The sequence below is a fragment of the Neodiprion virginianus genome, chromosome 2 (assembly GCF_021901495.1).
Source record: "Neodiprion virginianus isolate iyNeoVirg1 chromosome 2, iyNeoVirg1.1, whole genome shotgun sequence".
Taxonomy (NCBI): Eukaryota; Metazoa; Arthropoda; class Insecta; order Hymenoptera; family Diprionidae; genus Neodiprion; species Neodiprion virginianus.
Window position 1 is genome coordinate 22,978,428 of NC_060878.1, and position 26,502 is coordinate 23,004,929.

The 26,502-nt window shown below is 37.9% G+C and overlaps 1 protein-coding gene across 1 annotated transcript in view; it reads left to right on the top strand.

The window, feature by feature from the left end:
- The first annotated feature begins 7,524 nt into the window (after nt 1-7,524).
- The window catches only part of LOC124298782 (ornithine decarboxylase-like), an 89,312-nt gene continuing 70,334 nt past the window's right edge, over nt 7,525-26,502 (top strand). Inside the window, exon 1 of the mRNA XM_046751265.1 lies at nt 7,525-7,821. The gene's annotated coding sequence lies outside the window, so the exon portion shown is untranslated. The remainder of the gene's footprint in view (nt 7,822-26,502) is intronic.

Below are 26,502 nucleotides of genomic sequence, written 5' to 3' on the forward strand. Positions count from 1 at the left end.
TTCATTGTTTTGGAAAATACGCGGTCACATTTTGTCAGAATGATATTTCTGACTCAAGAACCTAAATTTCATTCCAACTGACTTTTTATGGTTTACATGATGAAATAATAACAGTCGTAATATTTATTTTCCTTAAGATTTGAAATTTCTCGCATATTTGCATTGTACTTAGGGTATATGTCAACACGTGTAAATTTCTCCAACTATCGGAAAAGAAAATTACCGTACGATTATGATAATTGAACTCTCCGAGCATTCGAATCTAGGCTCCGATAAAATTGTGGTATTCGCAACGAAGCATTCAGCAATTCTTATGTTCTGCACACTCCTAACGAAAAATCAAAATGATTATATATGAAGAGAACAGAGAAAAGAAAATTTGAAACACGTATACAATTTAGTTACTCAATATTTTGAAAAATGTATAACAGAAAGACGATCGAAACAAATGTCAACAAAACGACGATCTTTCGAACGCCACTCTTTCGAAGCAAACGTAAACAAGACGATTTGTTTTCTACATTTTTTTTCTGTACTATGAAAATGCTGGAAGTCCCTCACCACTCCTCAACGGTATACATTTTCGTAGAAATACAATGAGCATCATGGGTACAGTGAGAACACTCTGGGGCGAGTTTTTCTATACTTATGAACGGTAGTGTATATTCATTTGAAAAAAAAACGGCAATTTCTCAAATAATGAATTGAAAAATCTGAAAAAATTTACGCAGAGTACCTTCTATTAGTACTTTGATGTAACCAATTATGGGGCAGATCTAAGATGGTCGAAAAAAAAGTGGCCGAGTTGACGGAGAATCCTTCCTTTTCGGGTTGAATTCCTAAAATATCGATTTTTGGAAAAAAAGGTGGGAACCGAAGTTGTTCAGAATTTGATTCTCAACAAGTTTGTTGCTATTAATTCATGCCATTAAGTTGAAAATAAACGAGATAATGGAAATATTTCGAATTTGTCGCTTTTTTCAGGTTTAATTCCAAAAATCTTGATCCTAGAAGAAAAACTGTAAGAACTAAACTTGTAGGGAATCAAAATCTATACAACTCTTGTTTCTACGGTTTTTCTGTAAAATCAAAACCGGCCGAGTTATTCAAGAAAAACCATTTTAACCTAAAAAACCATTTTTCGAATATACGCATAAGCATGATTTGGTCGCCATTTTGAATTTACACTCCCAGTGACCCCTGCGAGACAGCTGTGAGAAAAAAATTTTCGTACAAAATTATTTACAAATTAATCGGGAATTTCGATATCAATTCTGACGATGACCCAAGAAATTAAAAGGTTGATCGAAACAGAAATCCGAAAAAATTAAATTTCCTTTTCTTTGAATGAAAAAAGGCGTTTTCCCGAAAAATTTCTTAGGAACTTTCGACTCCAATTGCAGGATTCGCCCTGTCAAGTATTTGCTGTGAATTACGAATCACCCTGCATAGCAAGTGCAGATTTGGCAGGATTCTTGTAAATGATATCTATAATTGCATAACAGAAATTTGCAGTATAAAACACTTACCATCGCAACAAACGATTCGTTCGTCGGCGCGTCAAATTTAACCTTTTTTCGGTTCAGCCGTGGGACGTAACTTATCCGTTGTTGCACTCACAAGATTATTTTTGTTTGTAACAAATATATGTATACACACTGGCCGCGTGAAAATTTGCACGTCATTAGAACTTGTGACACGGCAAATTACCAAAACACTCGCGTTTGCTTCGTTAGCCGCGAAAAGTGGATGTGGACGGTACGCGAGGAAACGCAGAAGTGACGGCCGCGTGGATAGTGGGGACAGTGGCGTGTGAGGGATAGTACTTGGAATCCGAAGAAGTTGATTCCTTCGAGAGTTCCAAATTTCTGTGAAATATTATAGGATTGTGCCGGACTTTGATGTACAGCAGTAACACATACCCCGACTTTTCGTAGGCCGTATACGATGCAGAAACCAACCCAAAACTCGCTAGCTTATCCGTAGCGTATACCATCTACGAGAAGTCACGGTATGTAGTTTTATAACGATTTCCACCTAATGAGTAACTTTCAGGTAGTTCGTCTGATGTAAAAAAAAATTTTGGTAGCATCATTCAGAACTAGGCGTAATTGACAAATGAAACGAAGCAAATAAAGTATGAAATCCTTATTTGTTGAGAATTAAAAACAGAAAAAATTGGCAAGCAAATCTTCATCAGAATTTTAACAAGGATCGGCCCTGTTAAATATTTGCCACGAATCTTGAACCGTTGTATGCAGTAATTGTATGTATGTACAATGACATAGATTTTTTGCGGGATGTATTTCTAGTATTGTTAAACACATCCGGTTCAGAAACAATTTCGCGTATGTATTAGGGTAATCTCTAAAACAGGCTCGGACGATTATCAACCGGCCCCCCCCCCCCCCCCAAATTTGCTGTAAATAAATAAATAATGGTCTGTTCAAGAGCACAATTTTTTATCTCAACCCTAAACCCTCACGCCTATACTTGCGTGTTTCCTGCAATTTCGGTATTTATTTTACTGCCGCATCTAATCTTTCGGTCAATAATCTGTAAGTATGACAATTTTGCGGACATCGATGCTACTATTAGATGAGGATATCCGGAGCGTTCTATGTCAATTATTCTCCATTTATATCTGCCTTTTCGACGAACAGGAATTAAGGGACAGGTATTTTCGTTTTTGTTAATGATTTTCTATCAAATCGCTGAAAAAAGGCAGATTTAAGTGGTGCGTACTCGATGTAGAATGCCCCAAAACCCTTCAATAAAATGAAAAAGAATAATTTTTTTTGCAGAACTACGACTCAAAACGAGAAAAGAAACAGTATGTTATTTTAATATCGGGTTTTGGAAAAGCCATGAGCATTTAAAAAAAAATTGTGCGAAATTTTGATAAATTTAAGGTGTTTGGATGGGTTGAGACAAACATCTAAAACATTTCAGAAAGACTGCTTTTGGCAGGTACAAGAAAGTGTAAAATTTTCGATAGAATCGAAATTGATCGGGGTCACGGGTTGGTCGGTTTCACATGGAATGCCTCGTTCACATACAGTCGGGCTACGTGCGATTACGAATAGTTACCGCGATTGTGAACTGATGTTACAATTTCCAAACGATGCCTTATGATATGCACGAGTTTCAAAATCTAGCGGTTATTCTGAGTGAGTTGTACATTTTTTCGTATCCACCTAAAAGCCTATGCTCTCATCGGCACTGCAGATTGTTGCTTTAGCAGAAACATAGGGCGTGTGCGTATTACCATGTCGTTTTACCATCTGGTACCGCTTCGGTCGACTACAGCGCTTCTAGAGGTTCAACGTTGAACTAAATTACAGACTTCTCGTGCGTCAGAACGGGCTCCTGTCACCTGAAAATCGCCCGCACAAATCGTGATATATTTACAGAAAACTGACTGGTGCTATAGGTTTTCCCGAATTACGTGTGTGTTTTTGTACGTCGGTATCTCCGTGGCAAAAGTGAAAGAAATTCTGATATCGTACAAACGGTGAATATTCAACAAGTCGCTAGCCCGATCGGCCATGTTTGACGCGACGTGATTTTATTGAGTTCATCATTATTTTTATTAGACGTTATCAATGATCTGCGATAGTAGTGACTGAGATACAGACGTACAATTTTATTCAAGCTATCTTTTAAAAATTTTCCCAGTCAGATTCATACCCCCGTTTTATCAGGATTTGTGCGGGCGATTTCCCCGCTTCTGACGTCACGAAATATATATAGGACATGCCAGGTCAGCGGCACCTCAAGTTTTGAAAAACATAGTTGTAAGTCCGCAGCATCATATGCCACACTAAACACATACAGATCTGCCTTCGCTTTGATTTCTAATGATAAAATAGGAGACGACCAATTAGGACCATCATGTCCAAAATATTTTTCCGCGTGAAATGTGTCGAGTTTTAAATTATCTAAAAAGTCTCGAGCCCTTAGAAACCTTGAACGTACAAACCTTGAGATAAAATATTGTAATCTTGCTGGCATTTTGTTCAGTTCATAGAGGCCAGACACTAGCTAGTATTAATATCAGCAAAATAAAATCTACTTCTGCGGAAGGATTACAAATTAGATTACCTACCAAAATACAGACTTCTAGTTCAGGGCGATTTCAGCCTTTAACAGTATTGCCGTTTGAGCAAGATGCTAAGGTATGTGTATTGACAGTAATGTCAAGGTATATTGAACTGCCCAAAGATATTTAAAAAAATAAAGATAGACTGTTCGTCGCAACTAAAAAACTACACAAGGCTGTCACCTCACAATCAATAAGTAGGTGGGTCAAATCATCATTAAGTAAAAGTGGCATAGATGTGTTAATTTTTTAACCTCATTCCACACGGCTGCTCTGAAGCAAGGCATAAATTGAGAGGTTATTAGACGTACTGTGGGTCGGACAGAAAATTCGCATAGTTTTGCAGCATTTTATAATAAATCCTGCGACGATATTATAGATTCGGAAGTGCCCGCGAGGTTTTGCTTAGCACAGCCATCTTGATTCAGGCATCAGGCGGGAGAAACGGCTTAGCATTTGAAAGAGTCTACGAGAAGACGCCCAACCAACCGGTTTGTAATTTCCCGTAGTGATTATTCAATCATTGTAAACGAGAATTAAAATTAAAATTCACACATCGTCCTCGCCAGTTAATATCCATACGAATCTAAACGTCATTACGGAATCGCCGCGAAGAAAAGTTAAGACGATCGTGGATTCCAAATTTTATGAAAAGATTCGCAAAATCACATGGACAATTACACGACGGAGCTGCTGCCGAGTATTAAATCAAGGGATAAGTGATTTTTAATATATTTATGACTGACCAACTTTTTACATCATCACTATAGACAATTTTATATCCCAGTGTGAATTCCGGCGTATTTTATCTTGATTTATTTGTGAATGTTTGGAATAAATGTGTCATTTTAATCGTTAGAACAATGGACAGGATTTAGAGAGTTTTTGTATGTTATTTATATTTTAGTTATATTTCATATACATTTTATTTATATTTTATTTATATTCCCCTTATATTTTATTTATTTTTCATTCAAGTTTTATTTATATGTTATTTATATTTCATTTATATTTTATTTATATTTAATTTTTTCCATTTATAGTCAATGTCATACTTATTATCGTACTCGTCATTTTTTTTTTGTAAGCCTGTCCATTGATTTCATATTTTTTTTTCTTTTATGTTGACAATAGATTCAAATTCTTCACCGTCCCCTTATTGACATATGTTTTTGACCTCCCACAATAATCAGAATACAGGCAAAAACAAAAATAAATACAATTATTTACAATCCATTATTTCCAAAAGACAAAACTTTCCCTCTGCAATTCTAAAATCATAGTCCACGGTCACAATCTAAGGTATTAAATATTGTTATGTGTATACAGAAAACTTGGATGTGACTTGTTATTTTTGTAATTATACTTGTAATAAGTGCAATATGGATAAAATAAAAATTGTAAAATCGCTTAATGCAAGATTCTACATTTCTTATGAGTTATTTTAAAAACATATTTCAGCTTGGCATTTTTATAGCCACTATGTGAATTTTTGTAACAGTATCTCGTTTATCTCTAAGTTCTTATATTTTGTGATCATTTTTTATACGCAATAAAACCAATATTTATACTAAAAGTCTCTTCGTGCAGAATTCTTCATTATATTTAATACATATCTTGCATATAAAGTTTCCGCCCTTGTAAAACTTATTTTACCACCCCGGTTAAATTAAATGAGGATGAAGTTAGTAACGTTACTGTAACGATGCATCTTTGAGGAAGATCGCTAAGTCGCACCTTTGTGACCTTCCGAAATTCAATAAACCATTATAAAAAATAAACTAATTCTGAACAGTCAACTCCTTGAAAGTGATCCTCAAATTGCCCAATAACGATTTTTTTCCTGATATATCGTTACGTTAAAGTTAGTAACTTCAGCCTCATATCAGGTTACAGTTCGCAACGTTGATGTAATTCTCAAGGTAAACTGTTATTCTGCATCTTTAGAATTATCAGAGATTCAGTAAATCGTGATATAAAGCAAAACATTGTACTGTAAATAATTGTTTTTGCCTATATTCTGATTAATGTGGGAGGTCAAAAACATATGTCAATAAGGGGACGGTAAAGAATTTGAGTCTATTGTCAACATAAAAGAAAAAATATGAAGTGAATGGACAGGCTTCCAAAAAAAAAAAAAAAATGACGAGTACGATAATAAGTATGACATTGACTATAAATGGAAAAAATTAAATATAAATAAAATATAAATAAAACGAGAGTAAAAAATAAATAGAATATAAATGAAATATAAATAACATGTAAGTAAAACCTGAATGAAAAATAAATAAAATATAAGGGGAATATAAATAAAATATAAATAAAATGTAGATGAAATATAACTAAAATATAAATAACATACAAAAACTCTTTAAATCCTGTCCATTGTTCTAACGATTAAAATTACACATTTATTCCAAACATTCACAAATAAATTAAGATAAAATAAGCCTGAATTCACATTAGGATTTAAAATTGTCTATAGTGATGAGGTAAAAAGTTGGTCAGTCATAAATATATTAAAAATCACTTATCCCTTGATTTAATACTCGGCAGCAGCTCCGTCGTGTAATTGTCCATGTGAATTTGCGAATTTTTTGATAAAATTTGGAATCCACGGTCGTCTTGAGTTTTCTTCGCGGCGATTTCGTAATGCGAAGAAGTTTGTAAAAATTGTTGATTCCTTGGATCTCGTAACTTAACTTAGTTTTTTATTTTTGACTTACACGTTAAGATTCGTACGGATGTTTACTGTCGAGGTCGATGTGTTACTTTGATTTAAATTATCGTTTACAATTATTAAACAATCACTACGGGGAATTATAAACCGGTTGGTTGGGCGTCTTTCCGTAGACTCTTTCAAATGCTAAGCCATTTCTCCCGCCTGACGCCTGAATCGAGATTGCTGTGCTAAGCAAAATTTCACGGGTAATTTTGTATTTATAATATCGTCACAGTACTCATATTTAGGAAACTCGATTCCTTCCTCATTCTACCAGAATGAAGTTAGCACTGTTACTATAACGATGCATATTTAGAAGAAATCGTTACTTCACACCTTTAGGAATATCTGAAATTTAGTAAACCATCATCAACAAGATATACTCTCATTGAAAAGACCACTCCTTGAAAGTCATTATAAAACAGCACAATAATGTTTTTTCCTCTGACGTTTTGTTATGTTGACGTTATTAACTTCAGCCTCGTGGCATTAATTAACAACACGTTTGACAGCGCACCTAAGACACCTGTTCAAAGGATGGCTTGACTGATTGTACTATGTCCATGTACACCACTACTATAATCGAATACCACACAGCCATCCCTTTCTACAACATTTTTTTTTCTTGCTCCAAGATCTCGTATATATTAGAGGAATAGTCTTGAGCGCTACAGCTTAATCGTCTAACATACAAACATGTCCATTCCTAGTATTTACGCTCTCTGTCTGATTATGAATCTGTGATGCTCCCACTTATATTGCGCGCTCACATTCCTTGCCTACTCTATAAGAAATATTTCTATGACATCGGCACTCAGTTGAGATTTGACGGACTAACTCTTTTCTTGACTAGCTAACGTAACGCTAGATCTTTATTTTTCGTTTCACTTACCAAAATTTCATCAATTTCAGTTTGTTAAGTTTAGTGCAAATTGTATGTTTCGAGACGGCCAAGATTACGGGTTGGTTGGATTGTGACCTGATTCACGTTATTTCGGTAAGTGCAAGCACTTCAAATTTTACTGAAGAACCTCAAAAACTTCGAATATTGATCGCAATTTTCCCACCGGTCTCCTTGCCATGTGTGACCGTAGATTTGGTTTAAAATCAGTCCAGTGTACACGGAGAGAAGAAAAAGAGTAGATAAGAAATATTATATTTTTAACTATAAATCTAGCAGATGTTACAGTCCAAACACTGGTTTTTAGTGTATCTAAAGTAAATGTAATGTACGTAAATATGTATAAGTAAGTGTGTGTCTGTAGCTAGCCAAACTCCATGTATAATATTAAAGTGAATTCTGCATTTTGCGAAGTAGATTTTACCAAAAAACCTGGCGTGTCTCTCTATTCTTACATTTTTCGAGAGAATCTGCTCTTTTCTTCTCTCTGACAACGAAATCGAATACTTCAATCTTCACTCCAATTGTCACACACTGGTTTTGTCCGCAAAAATGTATTTCACACATGTGTACAAAACACGCATGTACGGATACTTTGCATATCAATCCATAAGTGTTAACTGAAGTTCGGAAAAGAATGGTAAAGCAGAACGTAGTCGTATCTTCCTTATTGAATTCCGCCAAATTTATTATATAATAACGAAATTGGGATTTTTTTATTCGAACTTGAACTGTCTGAAAGTGGTGGGCCAGGTCCGACTGAAACGTCGTAATGAATATGTACACACCATTGACCTTTACTTAAACGAAACCTCGTCGCCTGAAAATATAGCTAAGAGTTGTTGATTGAAATTGATTTCAATTTCTGTAATCGATTTTACACATATCAACTCAAATCCGAATGAATGTGCTGTAATCTCTGCAAAAGACATAAAGTTAGTAGCGACGTCGACCACAATTTTAAACTTCGTTTACGTGCATTTCTCTTCGAGATATGCCAGATACGTAGCAACGTTTTCCGCCAGCAAACTTTCTAATGCCGTGTGTTCTAAACATTATGCAATGTAAAATCAGGTTTGAATGAGAGTTGTTTTCAATTTTCTATAATAAATTTGTGTTCCATGGCAACAAAAAGATCTATCTCGATGGCAATAAAAAAAAATTCTCCATATCGAAACACTCTTCATTCTGGAGTGTATAGAAGGAGGGATATTTTAGGGTTATAAAAAGTGAGCTGATTTTAGGTGCAAATGAGGGTGGCGCTGTTGAACGTAAGTCGCCCATCTGAAGTTAGTGTAAAATATGTATGTCGGAGAGATAACCAAACGTGGCACAGGGGCGCCCATGATTTCTCTCGCAGGAAGCCTTGTTCAACATAATTCAATACAGTCCTAATCAATAAAAATGATATCACTAATTAACATATGAAGTGAGGTAATTCTTCGAAGTAGGTCAGGTAGAACCGTTAATTCGTTATAACAACGTTTCGGTCGGGCTGCCTGCTGACCATCTTCAGGCTATAAACAATAATTTTTTATGTCATATGTTGTCTCTTATTTTTTTTAAATGTTTTATATAAACCTATTTGAATTTATTAATATTGATTTGTACATCTCAACGTTATAGATTTGGATTACATGTGTCATTTAATTATATTTAGCTTAGCTAGGTGTATGTTTACATTTAACAAAATCTATAAATAACTGAAACAAATTAATATTTATGAAGAGAAAGTTAAATTAAGCAAGGATTATAAGAATTTTTGTATCGGATGTTTTTTGGTTACTTACTTAACTTTTGACAACTTACAGATTTAGATGTTCATACTAACACCATTACAAACATCTAAGTCTGTAGGTTATCCAAAAGAGAAATAATAAGAAAGGTGTTATTCGGTGCGGCGCAATATTCCAAAGTCAAAGAACGACGTGTTATACTGCGCAGCAGTATAGGATCGCGCACGCGGTACGCTTATGATATTAATTCCTCACAGATATTCGATAATAAAGCAACTTATAGTCAAATCAGAGAAGATTTAGAAAAGATAATAAGACTCAAAGATAAACTGTGAGAATTTTTAAGCTAACTATTAAGGTAGTACCGTGATAGCAGCAGTCCTCAACTTCCAGAGAAATATCCCCTGTATAAAACATTATAACTAAAGTAAAAAGTAGTTGAGATACAGTACACCTTTGCGCCTCCTCTCACATGCGCAGAAGTATAAAAATTTTCCCATTGCGTCTTTTGTCTGACTTGGCAACGTTGCATTCTACCTCAGTATCTCTTGGCCCTCAAGCATGTGTTGTAGAGAAATGTATTGTTATGAAATCAATTTGAGGTTAGTTATAATTGTAGACTGAAAATAATACACAATGACTTCGCGATTAAATTTAGACATTTATTTCAATTCGTTGGGCCTTTACGGCATTTTAAACTTCCCGCGTAGGGCAACGTTGCCAAGTCACTATTTCTCACGGGTCAGGTTATGAGAGAAAGTTTGAAAATCATTAAAAGCAACAAACTTTAAGAATTATTTACAAAAAAATGAATACTGCTTGTTTATATTTTTTTTTGAAAAAAATTACTTGTTATATCTTCAATTATTAATTCTCAGTTTTTAAAAAAAATTCTAAGAAAAGTATGGCTGTTATTAAATAAAATGCTCACTCTAACTACGGTCGGGATAGGGAATACATGTAAATTGTACGACTTTTGATCGCTAATATTGCAAAATTTAGTACCGCAAGGACTATTAAAAAAAATTCCTACGTATAAAGGACACTTCAAATTATGTGTATTCAAAAATTGAAAGATATTGTAAGAAAAGTGATTTATCACGGTACTACCTTAAGAGTCAACCATAGTGATATTTGATAGATCAAACGAACTTACCTGAATTGAAGTTCGATCTAAATTATATGCTGGTCTCGTCCGAGAGGATTACAAAACGTAGTATTGCTAGTTCCACTGCGATGCCACCACATGTTCAGAGTAAAAAGAGAGAATACCCTCTCTCTCTATCTGCTTACGTTTATGCTTCATAATTTTTGAAGTTTAAAATAATAAAATAATAAAATAAGGAAATGACAGTTTGTTACTTAATATTTCCTTGGGGTGGGGAGCAGTTTTTAGGTAGAGATTTGGGGTGGGTTGTAATCCTCTCGAACGAGACCAGCATATAATTTAGATCGTACTTCACTTCAGGTAAGCTCGTTTGATCTATCAATTATATCTGGTCTCGTTCTCAGAATTATGAAACGTAGATGTTGAGAGTTCTCTTTTATTTTATAATCTTTTGAAATACAATTTGAAAATACCCCTTTTTTCATATATATCTCTCTCTATATATCTATATATATATAAGGTATTCTATGCCAACTGAGAGGACATTTTTCCTGACCCCCGCCAATTTGCTTCATTATTTTTTATATGATTCTACAACCTAAAAAAGCACTCACCATTTTTTTCAGATTTTTCGTTCCAACCATTCTTTTTTAAAAAATGTTACAAGACCTTTTATGGTCCTGAAAAAAAACGCCATGTGTTATTTTTTACAAAAATTCACATAATTTCTGGGTCCCTAAACAAACATTTTGAGCCGTAGTTCAGTGTGGAGAATTGATTTTTTGTATTTTTCAAATATTTTTTTAGAGGAATAATTTTTCTTATTTTGTATGTATACAAATTATAAATTTGCTTAATTATTTTTATATGATTCTGCAACCTAAAAAAAGCACTCACCATTTTTTTCAGATTTTTCGTCCCTATCATTCTTTTTTAAAAAAATAATGAAGCAAATTGGCGGGGGTTAGGGAAAATGACCTCTCATTGTCAGTTGGCATGGAATACCTCATATATATATATGTGTGTATATATATCGTACATATATTTGGACCATACATATAGTCGATTTGTGGCTTAAGTAACAATAGCTTTATAACTTTGATTATTACTAATATACTAGGGGCTTCGCCCCTGCGCGCTTCGCGCGCCAACCCCATCTCGGCGCTTCGCGCCTCACTATTTCCTTACGCATTGTCTAGTAGACAGGCAAATTCCTTCATGTTGATTTGATGACAGGTCTGCACTTGCTGTCCACTTCAATTCCTTCTGTGCTTACTTTTCATTTTTTCATCAATCTAAGCTTCCATTCGTTGGTTGAAAATTGGTGTTCCTTCTCTATTGATATCGATCTATCTCCTTGACTTGCTGAATTATTTTTGCTACCGCTCTGCCCGTTATTCTCCAAAATCACCTTCTTCATATTATTTTTTTCTCTATATTTGTGTTGCTGTTCACTCCGCAAAACACCTCTTTCTCTTGTGGTCAACATCGACCCTGGTCGTCCTCTTACCTGGTTATACGAATATTTGATGGATATTATTCTATGGCTTATTTGGTTCTTCGCACTTACAATTTTATTTTCCTCTTTCTTTTGTGATACTTCCGACCATCCACCATCTTCATCGCCTTGTCTGCTGCTTGAAACTCCTCCTTTCTCCATTTGCATCGTAAATCCGGGCTGTCCTTTTGACTGTTTGGTGATATATTTAGATTTACTAATATTTGATTGTTACTTCTCATACTTGTTACTCACTATCTGAATTTTATTTTGGTTCTGCAAGACATCAAAGTGTCCACTGTCTCCGTCGCCGGTGAAGAGTAGCGAGAATTGTGTTTCATTTTGTGATCCGATCCGGTGTGGATAAATTTGTTCTTCGCGATACACGATTAAACATATCTTAAAAATGTCCGCAGCTGCAGCTAATTCTGCTTCTCCCCCGTATATTCCATTTTTATTCATATGTGATTTGTAATCACCAGGTGACCTAATCACAGCACCGTTTGACTCATCACCTGTGATAAAACCCGCAAATGTAGACCAATTATCCATTATATTTGAAACGATACTCAGTCTCACCTCTGCGTGTCGATCTTGAGTGCCGTATACACAATACGCCAACGCGTGAAAAAGACAATTCCCGTCGGGAATCATCTTGATAATTTTCGTTTGCATGTTCATTTTTTGCGCGTCAGAAACAGATACCTATAAATATATTTATCAAAGACTGTCATAAACAGCCGGTGACAGCTGTCAAAGGGTTTGCTAGATGCTTTTTGTTTTGTTTTCGGGATCTCACCCCACCGCCAACTTCATGCGTATACTATTGTTATTATAATCTTTTTTTTACTATTGTTATTATAATCTTTTTCTACGTTCATTTGTTTGAAACTTTTTTATCAGATAGAGAGACTAATAGTAATAGTTTGGCATTAATGAAGGAACGTTTTTATGAGAACACAGCCTCCGCAAACGTTCTTCCGGTTTCTTTTAAGGGTCGGTTATAAAACCTTGCAAATACTTGCGAGAATTTCGACCAACCAGCTGTCTCTTTAATTACATTAATATCTACGCCCTTTCGTAAGGCGGGCGAGGTCGACGCGGGCCTACTACAATAGGCTGTAAATTCCTCGTTTACCCTACTCTGCGTTAGAACAGTTTTTATCCACCGGCTAATTGTTTGCATCGAGGCCTTCTTGTACGGTTTATTATGTGATTAATAACTCGTCACAGTCTTTTCTCAAGTCTTTGGTTACTTCCAAATATCTCCCTACTGTACTGGCTATACGGGGTTTTTCTGAGAAGAAGGGAAGTTTCAGAACAGGTTGTTTAACTCCTGCTCTGGAAGTTTTTATAAGGTCCATAATCTCTACCTCCAGGCCATCAGATAGTCTTTTAATATTGCTGATTTTGATGAGCGATAGCATTTGGAGTCTGTGAGCCGTGCCCAGAGCCAATAGGGTAACTAGCTTACCAGTCAATTCTGATAGTTTCAGAGTTTCTAGTGGGTACAATTTAGATAGGTAATCTAAAGCTATAGTCGGGTCCCACGTTCTGTTGTATCTAGGTTTCGACGGACGGCATTTGTATACTTCTCTGAAGAATCTGTTCAGGATTATATTTCATGAAAAATTTTCTTTCGCTATCAGAGATATTGCAGCTCTCATGGAGTTCAAGGAACCGTAAGATGCTCCTGTCTGGAATTTGTTCGAAAGAAATTCCAACAAATCTGTTTCCTTAAAATTAAAAGGATCGGTCTTCCTTGTTTTACAATATTGCCACCAGCTCTTAATTGGGCCTGAGTATTGCCTTACAGTTGCTTTGGATAAGGAAGCCATGAGTGTTTCTGCTGCAGGAATCGAGATTTTCCTCTTTGTAAATGCTGTCCTGATAACTTGCCGACAATCAATGATAGTTTGTTGACCAGAGGATATTGGATTGATCTGCAAGGCGATAATAATAAGTACCTGGACGGTTGTAATATCAATGATTCTTCCAAAAGGGGGGAGTAGAACCTGGGGAACCAAGGCTGTGAGGTCCAAAACGGGGAGACCACAATACCACAGGCTTTATTAATTATTATTTTTTACAGAACTCTTGGTATAAGAGAGAACGGAGGGAATGCGTAGAAACGATATGTAGACCAGTTTAATGTAAACGCGTCAACGAAAGATCCTTCGGGATCTTTGAACCATGAGCAAAAAACCTTGTATTTATTATTAACCCTAGAAGCGAAAAGGTCTATCGCTGACTATCCAAAACGTTCATTAATTTTTTCAAAGGCTGTCTCTCCGAGTGCCCATTCAGTGTCTATATTACTGAGCCTTGATTCCCTGTCTGCCTCGACGTTCTCCTTCGAAGGGATGTATGATGCGAATATTCGAAGACTCCGCAGTTCGCACCATTGCCAGATCTTTTTTGCAAGATTATTCAGACGTGGGTATTGAATTCCACCTATACGATTCACGTAGGAGATTGCCGTCGTATTGTCTACCCGCAGGAAAACGTCGCAGCTATTTAGGTCAGGAGCAAATGTTTTTAAGGCTAAAAAGATAGCGAGCAACTCCAGATAATTGATATGACACGCTTTCTCCTCAGCTGACCACAGTCCATGGGACCCTTCTCCGTTATAGAAAGCGCCCCATCCCAACTGCGATGCATCTGAGTAGATCATTCTCACGAACATATGTGCATTAAAGGGGTTAGAAGACGACACAATATTTTATTTCCACCACGTGGAATCCTCTTGTAGAATCTGAGACAAGCTCATATGCGCCTCATAATTGTTGTCATTAACTAATAATGCTAGAAATTTGTGTCTTTCAATAAGCTTAGTGTACAGCCAACAATATTTGATAGCTGGGCAGGCCGCTATCAGATTACCTATAAATTGGGCGAAATTCCTTATCTTGCAAGATTTTGTGTTGCTGAGTTCCTCAATCATGTTCCGAATCTCATGTCTTTTGGACTCTGGTAACTCCAGGGTGAAATTTCTGGAGTCCAGGATGAACCCCAAAAACTGACATCTGTTGCTGGGAGACAGCTTACTTTTCTTTTCGATAACAATAAATCCAAGTGCTTGCAAATAGCTTATTATATAAACCACATTTGATTTGCATGATTCAAAGTTTCGACCTATCCATAAGATGTCATCCAGATAGATAACCGATACATAACCTTTTGTACGTATTAAATTTACTACTGGCTTTAGAACTTTAGTAAATACGAAAGGTGCTGTGGACAAGTCAAATGCTAGGCAAACAAATTCATATAAGTGATTTCCAAACTGGAATCTAAGGTATTTACGGCATTTTCTATGCATAGGGATTGAAAAATAGGCATCCTTAAGGTCTATATGAGCCATGTAGTCTCCCTCTGTGACCAATTTTGATGCCATTTTAACATCTTCTAACTTGAAGTGTTCTGCAGCCATAAACTCATTCAATCTCTTCAGGTTTAAAAAGAATCTCTTACCACCATTCGGCTTGTCCACTAGAAAATATGATGAAACAAATAGTCCTTCCTCGTAACTGCACGGGACTATAGCGCCTATATCTTTCACCTTTTGATAACAGTTTGATATTCCTGCAGCTCCTTGAGAGAGCCAAATTTCGCATTCGGAGGTTTTCAACCCAGGTGTACAGGTTTGGTAAAGTTAATTTTGTATTACTCGATACAGTTTAAAACAAATGTACTATTGGTAATCAATTTCCATTTGTCGAGAAAGAATTTCAACCTTCCCGCCCTCTTATTTATCTCTAAGCTTTCAGTTGGTGTTCCTTCCTGTGGAAAGATGTTTTGTCCTGGGCTTGTGAGGTCGAGGGTTTCTAGCCCAGTTTTAGTTTCGTCGATATTTTGTTCCTGGAGAATTTGATGGTCGAGGATTTCCTGTTCCCCACACCCCTCTGTCCCAGGTACCGTGAGGGTGGGGGTCTCCAATTTAATTGATTTGATGGTTTCAGTGAAACTTTTTTGAAAGTCGTCTTCTGTTTGAAGTCAGCAGCTATTTTTTCCATAGACTTTGTCGACTTGATTTTATCAGATAGATTTTCTCCGAACAGAAATTTATCTGATTTACTTTTTTCTAAAATTTCTCTGATGTTTTTCTCCATTCCAGGAAGAATAAAAGATTTTCTTGACAAAGCCTCCTGGTGATGTGATTCAGTCCATAATATACCTGAGTCACACAGGTATTCCAATAGCTGATTCTTGTCCAATCCTTCTTCGCCGTTCTCATCCAGAATCAGAGAGATAGCCAAGCCCAGGGCTATCTCAAGCATCGCTGAGCCCGTAAGGCTCTGTATTTTAGAAGCAAACTTGTCCCGCTTTAAGGATGCGTCGTTCATAGTAGCCGCAACCTTGGGATTCAAATTTTGCGCCTCTAAGAGGCAATTGCCAGCTCGAGGATATGTTTGTAGCAGATCTTCCTTGACCTGTTTTTTCAGTACTTCTGAAATCCAGTTGGACCATCTCGCTGCTGATTGCAGGTGTAAAACCCCCACGTTTGAGTCGTCGACTCGTGGTCCTCTCCAAGCATTCTCAATGTATCCTCATCAATGCCTGGCCCAGGGTGTGACAATGCAGGCGCACTGAGCTGCTCGTCTGCAGGCGACGAGGGCTTCGTAACCTCCTGATCGTTGACTACTTGGTTAGGCCCTCCCCTGCTTGGCGATGGCGCCAACTTCTGACCCGTTTCAGCTGACTGTTTGCAGGGGGCAGTCGATAAGTCCCCCGGCCCCTACATCGACTGTGATGGTTCACTGATTGGGATTATTTGGTTGGGCCCACCCCTGCTTGTCGATAATGCCACCTGCAAACCCTTGCAGTGGACTGTTGAAGGGTCCCCCGGCCCTCTTATCGACTGTTGCTGTTCGCTGGTCAGACTACTCGTCGTGTGTAGGACATGTAGCCCGGTCAATCTAGACATTTGAAATAGCCAAAATTGGGGGAAAGCTGAATTTTTGTGGAGAGCTTGGGTTCACCATGAGAAAGAAAGTTTCAAAAGTCCCCATTAATCGCATGTGCGCTACAAAAGTTATTTGGGGTCAAAGGTCAAAATTTGAGGTTTTTTGGATTTTTTTCGAAAACGGTGAGTTTTATTGAAAAAGTACCTCAGACTAACGTTGTGGATCCTAAAATTATCGACAAAAATGGTGCTTATAATTTTTTTTCCGAGAGTCACCATTTCTGAGATGTCGCGATTGTAAGAGTCACGTTATACATGATATGCACACATTTCCACGCCACCTGTGCGGTAGTGTACTCGACGCGTTTTTTTTTTTTTACGTGGTTTCCCCAGTAAGCCTATTCCACGAACTATTATAATGTAATTTTCAGGGACAATACTTTTTTAAATGCATAATGAATATTGATATTGATATTGGATATTGACTTTAATTGTAATTTTGATTTTTTTCACATTTTAATCTGATTCATACTCTTCAACGTCTACTTCAACAGTCATGTCTTGTTCGATTTCTTCTTCTTCTTCCCCTTCCTCTTGCTGGATGTTCATCAATTCTTCAAATGCAGATGAACCAGTTATCTCTTCATCAAAATCACATGAATCTTCCTCTGTCGTATTTAATTGGACATTTGAACAAGACTGACCTTGGCAATTGGTACATGCTGGAGAACACAGTAATCCTACTTTTTTGCAGCCACATTTGCCACTGCAACCTTTTTTGCAATTGCAAAAAATAGAATTAAGGCGTTTTTCTGGAGCGGGTGGCAGTAAATTTTGAATCGGTTCCAAAGTATTATCTATGAATTTTCAACCCCAGTCTTCTGGGTTAAGTTTATTGCCTAGCCATGTCTGAACTTGATAGAATATTTGATACAAGCGTTGAATAGCAGATGCCGATGTTGGGGGAGACATCATAATTGTACTTGCTTCTTGTGTCGAGTATTTTTGACAAAGGTTAAATATCGGTATTTATCTCGACAATCAATTTTTTTTGGAGCTCCATAAACAGCAAAGAGAAAGCGAATTCCTGCTGTGGTTATTGTTTGCGGAGAAGAATCAGTTTCTTTAAATACTCTTGCGCAGTCAATCAAATCTTTTTTTTCGAATAATTTTACTACTGAAGTTTTGCCCTTTCCATACATTGCTGATGTAGTATTTATGCTGTAGTTAAAGTAATTTTACATAAAAAATAATATAAATATGGCATATGATAATTTTTTGTAGTTTTATTGGAAAATATTTGAAATTTTTGATTAGTGTTATTTTTGATCGCTGATATCGTTGAAACGGTTGATCTGAGGAACTTTGACCATCAGACATTTTTTGTAGAGCGTGAAATTTCCTACAAATCTCTTTTTTAAGATTGTTGTTACAATAAACCGTTCCAAAGTAATAAAATTTCAAAAATAAAAAAAAAATTTTCCCGATTTATTCAAACGGAAAATAAAGAAATGGATAGAGGCAAACCTTACTATTGATATTAAGAGCTCATATTAGCGCCAAAATTTTTGTTTTCAAGTAAACTATCAATTTTGGGACACCATAAGAAAAAAAATTCGTCTTTTTTTGAAACACCCTAATATATACACTATGTATATATACTATATATACTATACATATACTATGTATATCCGTGACATATGCGTGAATATTATATAGAATGTAACACGTTCGACTTTCAGAATCGCGATATCTCAGAAATAATAATTCTGAGGAAAAAAAGTATAAGTGGATAATTTTATGATCTACAATTTTGGTCTGAGCTATTTTTTTGATAAAATTATCCGTTGTTACGTCCGTGAATGGAGTTTACTCCTGAGCGGTAGGAGTAAACCGGTTGGCTTCAGTTTTACGAACTAGGTCAACCGGAAATCAGTATGAGGATCGAATAACGTAGGGTTTATTTGAGATATTACTTATATATTTATTTGGAAGAAGCTGAGATGGCGGTAAAAACGAAGTGTGCTGTATGAAGCAATGTAAGAAGTCTAGATGTGAAGTTGTTGAGAGTTAGAATAGGAGTGTCGCTAGAGAATTGAAACGTACGGGTGCAGAAAAGGTGTGAAGACGCTGAAGGAAGGGAATAGAATTAGATGAGTAAGCGCGATAGTGAATAGCGTGATACTAGGTAGAGATAAGAGGACAGGACAGAGACCATGAGATTCATATAAGAACGGTGGGAAAGTTAGCAAGTAGGAAAAATAGAGAGAAGTGGTATGCTGGACGTAACGCCATTAACGAGAAAAAAAAATCGAAAAAACCAAAAATTTTGACCTTTGACCTTGAATAACTTTTTTAGCACCCATGGGATCGATGGGGATTTTTTTCTTTTTCTTTATAATGGTAAACCCAAGGTCTCTACCAAAATTCAGTTCTGTCGGAATTTTTGTGTTTCGATCACTATTTTTATGGCTAAATTAACCGGACTACCAAGCCATGGTTGTGAATGCAAAACGAAAAGACCTATGCGTACAGCCCCGGAGTTGAAAGTATTTTCATATTCTGAAATAGCTACCATTTCATTTCTGGTGCTATACTCCACAGCTTTCTTCGCCGCTCCCTTTAAATCAAAAGGATTGAAAAAATCGTCAAGGAGAGAACTTACACTCTTTTAATTTCGAACGTTGATAGAATATGCTCTAGAACAAGCAGAGATCCCAAGTTTTCTAACAGAAAACCATATCTCAGAATTTGACTATTTTTCTGTTAGGACGCCCAATTCAACGATAGCAATTTCTGTAAGCAAAACTTGTTGACAATAAAGATCCAAAAGGATCTCATCTGCGGTATTCAAACTATCAGAATACAATTCAGATTGTTTCGAAAACAAAATTAAAGTCAATGCACATGCCTCACAATTGAATTGTCTGCTGATCGAAAGAACTTTGTCAAATACAAAACCTCAAACTATATTAACAGCACGCTATGTTTCGGTTTGATTATGATCTCGAAGGTATGCTAATAGAGCACATGGTTGGTCTGCAAGTTTGAGGCAGTAGGGAACGACTTATGACTTTTTTGTGGAGACTTTAAGTTGAAGTTCTGCGTGATGACAATGCCCTTCGAATATAAATTTTTACCCAACTGGATATCTGTCAGTAACCCCACTCCTGTTCCAGACTAGTTGAACTCGAATCTGAGTTAATGAAATAAATCAGGCTGTATACGTACTTGCATCTTCCACCTGTCTGTGATACGCATGATACAAAAATCACGCATCGATCAGGGTTAAGCTGCAAAAAATCGAGGTATATCAGATAACGTTTGTAATAAAAATATTCATGTAATAATACTTTTCTCTAGAATCAACCGCATAATTGTAACAATCGAACTTCTATACTTTAAAATCATATTTGTATACCCCGGCTTCAACTTCTGAATTTCTGAAAACATTCTATTAAATTAAAATATTTCACCAACTTACCTGCAATCTCACCTTGAATAGAGCTGAAGACGTAGACGTTTGGCAAATGACACTACTGCGTATCAATTCACTCACCTCTGCATTACGTAGCTTTTCTACTCGAATGACGTAAGATGCAGCTAACGCTTCTTCTTTATGTTCAGTTTCCATATTGAATTTTATTGAATGACTAATGGCCTGATAGCCTGTTCTTATAAGTACAGTAGGCGCTAGATAAACGGCCATTCAGTATAAAGCCATGGGAGCGAATGTCCCTCTACACGCACGGTCACACATAACACCCAACGCGGCATCCCCCACCTCAGCGCGTCCGTCTCCCACTGCGCAGTACTGTCATCCCCCCCCCCCCCCCCCCCCCGCCCCCCGCCGCGCACGGCTTTCGCTTCCGACGCTAGCAATGGGAGCATTCGGCAGCGAGCCATTTCGGAGAATTCTCCTCTCCTCGGGCCCCGCAGTAAGGCCATATATCTGGCGTCTACTGTACATCCATTTTTTCGAGTGCTGAAAGAATCCACGTGCGAGATAAATTCGAATTGAAATCGCCGCGGTCAGCTGCTTCCCGCCCGTCAGGACTATACAACTGACAGAGGGGGACGGGGTGTGCTTATGTCATCTGTAGACGTTATAAGTACGTTATGATCATTTTCAGAGTTCTGGAATATGGTTTCTCTCCATTTCTTACCGCTTCGCAAAGATTGCCTATAACCTATATCCCTTTTCAATTCGGATATATATCATCTAACAACTCGCATATATTCGTACAATGCATTGTACAGTCATGCAACGGAGAACGCCAATACCGGTCACGGGTGCCGCCACTTTTCGTCGTGCACAAACCGAATACTCCTCCAGTCGCTTATGGCTGTTGTTCAAATGATTATACACATCTCGGCAAATGACTTTAATTAGCCGCGGTGACGTGGCGCACGCGTAGGTCGCGCATAACGCAAACGAATGTCAAGTACATTTCATAGTGAAGAGGTTTGGAACATCATTAGATTCACGCCAAACATGTTACTTGCTCAGTCTCAGGCATATCCGATAAAATTTTCTCTCTTTGGGATATCATTTTTTGCGAAAACAACGACAGTTGAATAATAAATACTTATAGCGATAGCATCAGAAATAGGAACTAATTCGAAAAATTGATCAAATATCAAGTTCCCTTCAAAATATCTGTTGATTATAAAGAGATGTTTGAAAGAACTCACGTCTGTTGATTCGTCGACGATGAATGACAATTTATTTTCTCGGAAAGACTGAACAATCATCTCCAAACCGATCGCGCCAGTTACGTTCTTCATGATCTGCGTGCATTTGTTTCTGCTACACATAATGTTTTTTGACCACCTCGGAATCTGTGGCGATTAATTGTAGCAGCGGACCCATACGATCGATTACGTTCAATGCTATATTGCGTTCGGGGATAAACGCCGATAGTCGAATTTTTGTCTTTTTTACTCGTTGAGACAGCAGAGTAGTTTTTTAAAGCAGGCTAACATACAAGGCTGCTTTACGGTAACGGCTTTAGCTTTTGCACAATGCTTTTCGCTGGCATCGTGTTTTCTTAAATTCGATTTGCCTCCAACGGTTGTACATTCTTTGTTGCAAATTTTGTAACGAAATAGCAGTCGCCTTTTGCGCTTTTGCATAACGAACGTTTAGGCAGGATCCAGGTCCTAATTCAAATTATATATTTGTATATATGAGACAACGGACTGTTGTCGTCTTTTCCAGCTCGTTTATGCATTTGTTCATTGGACGATGTACAGCTGCATTCGTCTGGACTCCCCCCCCGCGAAAAAATAATATTTAAAGGTGTTTTATCAATTAAGATAGCATGATCAAGGTAAAAGAAAAGGATGAAAAAATATATTATATGTTTATCCTATCCGCGCGGAATGAGTGTACATCAAATCGGATGGTATAAAAATGAAATAAGTCCGCAGTTATGAATCTTACTGTCAAAAGATTTTGTCAATTGGTATTTTATTATTCCACCGATAAAAGAACGAAAATTATTCACGTTTATACACGATGTGAAAAACCTGATTACACGTCCCTGAGCAGTGGCCGCAGGATAAAACAGGAGTCAAAACCTCTTTACAACTTCTTCTTCTTGTTTCGCGAACTTTTACGAAGACTGAAATGTTTTGTCTACATATATTAAAAAAATTAAAGAGCTCGAGTTGTACAACAATTTACGCTTGGAGTCTCACAACGCGGACCTCTCTCACCCGCTGTTCGGCTGTCAACCCACGCACCACTCTGCCTTGGGTACATCAGATTCCTTGCGTGGCGAATCCCCGTGTCTCTGTAAGAAATGGTTGAAACTCTGTCGAACGGTGCCCTCGCATCTTACCATATGCCTGTTAGAACTGGGTATATACCAAGTTTCCACTAGTCTAGGAAATTTGAAGGTTTGTAACGCGATTGAAATTGAATTAAGGTAAATTTAAATGTGGTTCAATTCCATTCTCATTCCAAGCCCCCTATTTTAGTTTCGGTGGAACGTCGGTAAATGTTAAAGACCTCGAGCCAAACGAATACGCACATATGTACAGAACTATCGGTAACTGTTCTTTAGTATTACGATGTCGAGAGCAATCGAGAAATTTCTTTAAAAATAGTTTAAGAATTCTTAATTCTTAGAAACCAACAGGGTTCTTTAGACTTAAGAAATTTCTTAGATAATCGCAACGCTGAATGTGCCGGGATAAGCAGTGATCCTGGCAATCACAGCCGATTTTCGGCATGCTACCGTCACATGATTTTCTCTTCATCCGGTGCAATCGTTAATTGAGCCAGCAGAATCACATGAGACGGGTCAGCAATTAAGATGGGCGGTAGTCCATCTTTCCTCGTCTTCTCTTCCATCGTTGACATACATATATTGAAATATCGATCCGTGAAGCAATATGTAGAGGGGTTGCGGTCCGCTGCTACGTGTGAGAGAGGAAGGTGTATCGCTCACGGTATTTTGATATTGATGCGTAAGCAGATCTTATAGGTGGAGCAACGATAATTGGATATAATGATCTTACTCACAATGTTGCGTGTTTAGACCAAACTTATCCATTCCTTTCCCATGTCCGTGCGCGCTTTCTACTCCGTCTGATACCCGGAATCTCTACCGCTACCAGCAAGCCGCGACAAGTTAGGTGCGATCGCGGGGGTACCCGAATCGGTGGATCGTCATTAATAGCGAAAGATAGCGCTGATCATTAGATGAATGGCGATAAATAACCCGGAATTGACGCTCGTAGCTCTCAGTCTGATCGAGTCTACGGTAACGATAACATCGCCGCGGATCATCTTAGGTATTCTCATTACAAACAGCAGGTTCTCGTCAGTCAATCGAACTTCCGAAGGTTCACGCCTTCAGGCCTCTGAATCTCACGGCAGCTCTCTACATGCGAGACAAAACCATTGATCGTACACTTACACCTCATACACCCTTGACACGATTTTATTACTATATAATAAGGGGTTCTTATGCCTCATCGACTTTTCCCCTACGAGTTAATAAATTGCAATAATTTTCTTGGCTCAATCGAGTGTTTTGATTACTTTATTTCGTTCCATATCTCATCCTTTAACTCTCATTTTTTTACTATAGAATCACGGAAGCCTTTCATATTGGGAAGTTTTCCGACTCTACATTGCGGTATTGATATTAAAAAGGTACAGATCCTCTGCCGACTCCTTACTATGCTAGTACTCTCCGTGCTGACTATTTCTCCGGCGCTGCACATCGGTACTCGTTCATTGGTCTTATACTGAGACGTCCTAGTGGCGATGGCTCTTGTACCGAATCCCCATATTGCATATGACAGGTCGACGTGGTCCGCTACTCCGGGCTTGTTATCACACCGCAGCCTTTCGATAAAGCATGTGCATCAGGCAAACACGCTGTGGCTTAATAGTTGACGGAATAGTTGGCGATATGGTTTGTTCAGCCCCAGGCTGATAAGAATCGTCGATGGGAGCCTTCGTTATGGTTTGACGCACAGCCCTGTATGCCATCGGTGATGCATCTAAGCGGCAGTAGCGGTATTCGATGGATCGGTTCCTGGCCAAGGAGTCTAAATTGAAGATCTTCGTTGTGCAACACGCACGACCCTGTACACAATGAAGTAAGAATCTATCTGGAGTTGGATTAGCGATATTCGGTCCTCTGTGGCTGATGATATGTTGCTGTTGACCTGGCCCGTGACCTCGGCGCTACCATATCTGGTACCCTCGTAGTGCGATACAAAAGTAGAAATAGACAGGTATTAGCTTAATGAATAAATCTCTCTTAAAATTAGCAAGTCGTTTCTTTGGGGTATTGGCCTCAGACGTGCCATTGTTGTGCTAACGCTATTCTGTAGATGAAGCAGTGCTTTGTTATAACTCATGTGACGGAGTACAAATATATATAGTATGTATGTATAATGACTTAACTGACAAACTAAATACTAAACTTCAGCATTTGATAAACTCGTCCATTCGTTTCATTTTTAATTAACGTCGTGATGAACGCATTACTCCTTGCCGTCTACAGCTGAATTGGCTAAATGTGAGCAATCGTCGAAGATATTTTCTTGGCATAATGACATACCGTATCCTCTTTACGAAATCACCTCTCTATCTAAAGCTTCTCCTTCCAAAACTCGACCGTGATCTGTGACGTTCTTTTCAACTTCCTTCTTCCTCCATTTTTCACATCCCTTTTCATAAAACAGCAACGTATCACTGCTCGTTTCGACTCATTGCAGCATATCTCTGGCACTCTACCAGCTAATATCATTTCCTCCCCTACTGTAAATACATTTAAATAACAACTTTGTGCACATTTTTTGCAGTTAGAGCAGGGTTTGTTGTGTGCTCAGGCATAATAAATTCATTTATTAAATTCAGTATGAATTATTTCCGATTTCTTTTTGGTTCGGCTCAGGTCTGTGTATATTAACAATATATCATTGCAATATCCTTCTTATGATTTCCACTCCTATGAGTCTCTCTCTCTCTCTCTCTCTCTCTCTCTCTCTCTCTCTCTCTCTCTCTCTCTCTCTCTCTCTCTCTCTTTCTCTCTCTCTTTTTTTTAACGATATTAGTGTAGTTTCTCGCTGTGGTCGAAGTGTAACGGCTGTCAGTTTGACGTAGATCAGCTGATTCTGGGGACAGATGAATCGTTGTTCACCGACGAATTCTATTAGCGCTTAACCTGTCGTGCTCGGACTATTGTGTTGTGCTGACTATCCTTCTCTTACGGTCAAAGCAATACCGCTTAGCTATCTTTCTGTGTGTTGGTAATCTATACCGAGGTTTCACACTACTCGTCACTGCCTAATGAGTTTGGGCCCAAATCGCAGTTCAACTGTAAAAAGTTTATAACCTCATCGGGATCTTGCATCACTTGTGTCAATAAAAGACAAATACCTGGTGCACTCTCCTCACGTAACGTCTCAATGGCTGGTTCTAACAAGGGTGCGAAGGACAGTGGGGATAGCCCGTGTGCACAGCCTTCGTTATCGGATATCATGAAGGTTATTCAGGCTAATACAGCGACACTACGGGAATACAAGGAGAGCCAAAATCGCCAAACCGCGGAAATAATAAAATCTTTAGAAGCGTGTCACGAAGTTGCTCAGGCTAATTCGGTCAGGATTACTGGGCTGGAAGCTAGGCTGGTGGAGGTGGATGCGGGAGGTGAATCCACTCGGGATGCCTTGTCTAACTTAAAATCACAGGTCGACGCGTTACAGGTGGAAGATAATAAGCTTCAGCAAAAACTGGCCCCCAACGCAGTAGAAATCAGTGGAGTTCCGTCCAGGGATAACGAGGACTTGTGTAACATCCTCTCTTCCGTCGGCGATTCACTCGGACTTAACATCGAGGCTATGGATGTCAGTTCGATATACCGTCTTCCGTCCAATGATGCAGCTCGTCCATCCCCGATCACCGCCGTTTTCACTCGTCGTGACACAGCGGTACATTTAGTAGCTAGCGCCCGTAAGCGAAGGGGTAAACTCACAACACATGCTTTACAATGGAAGGACA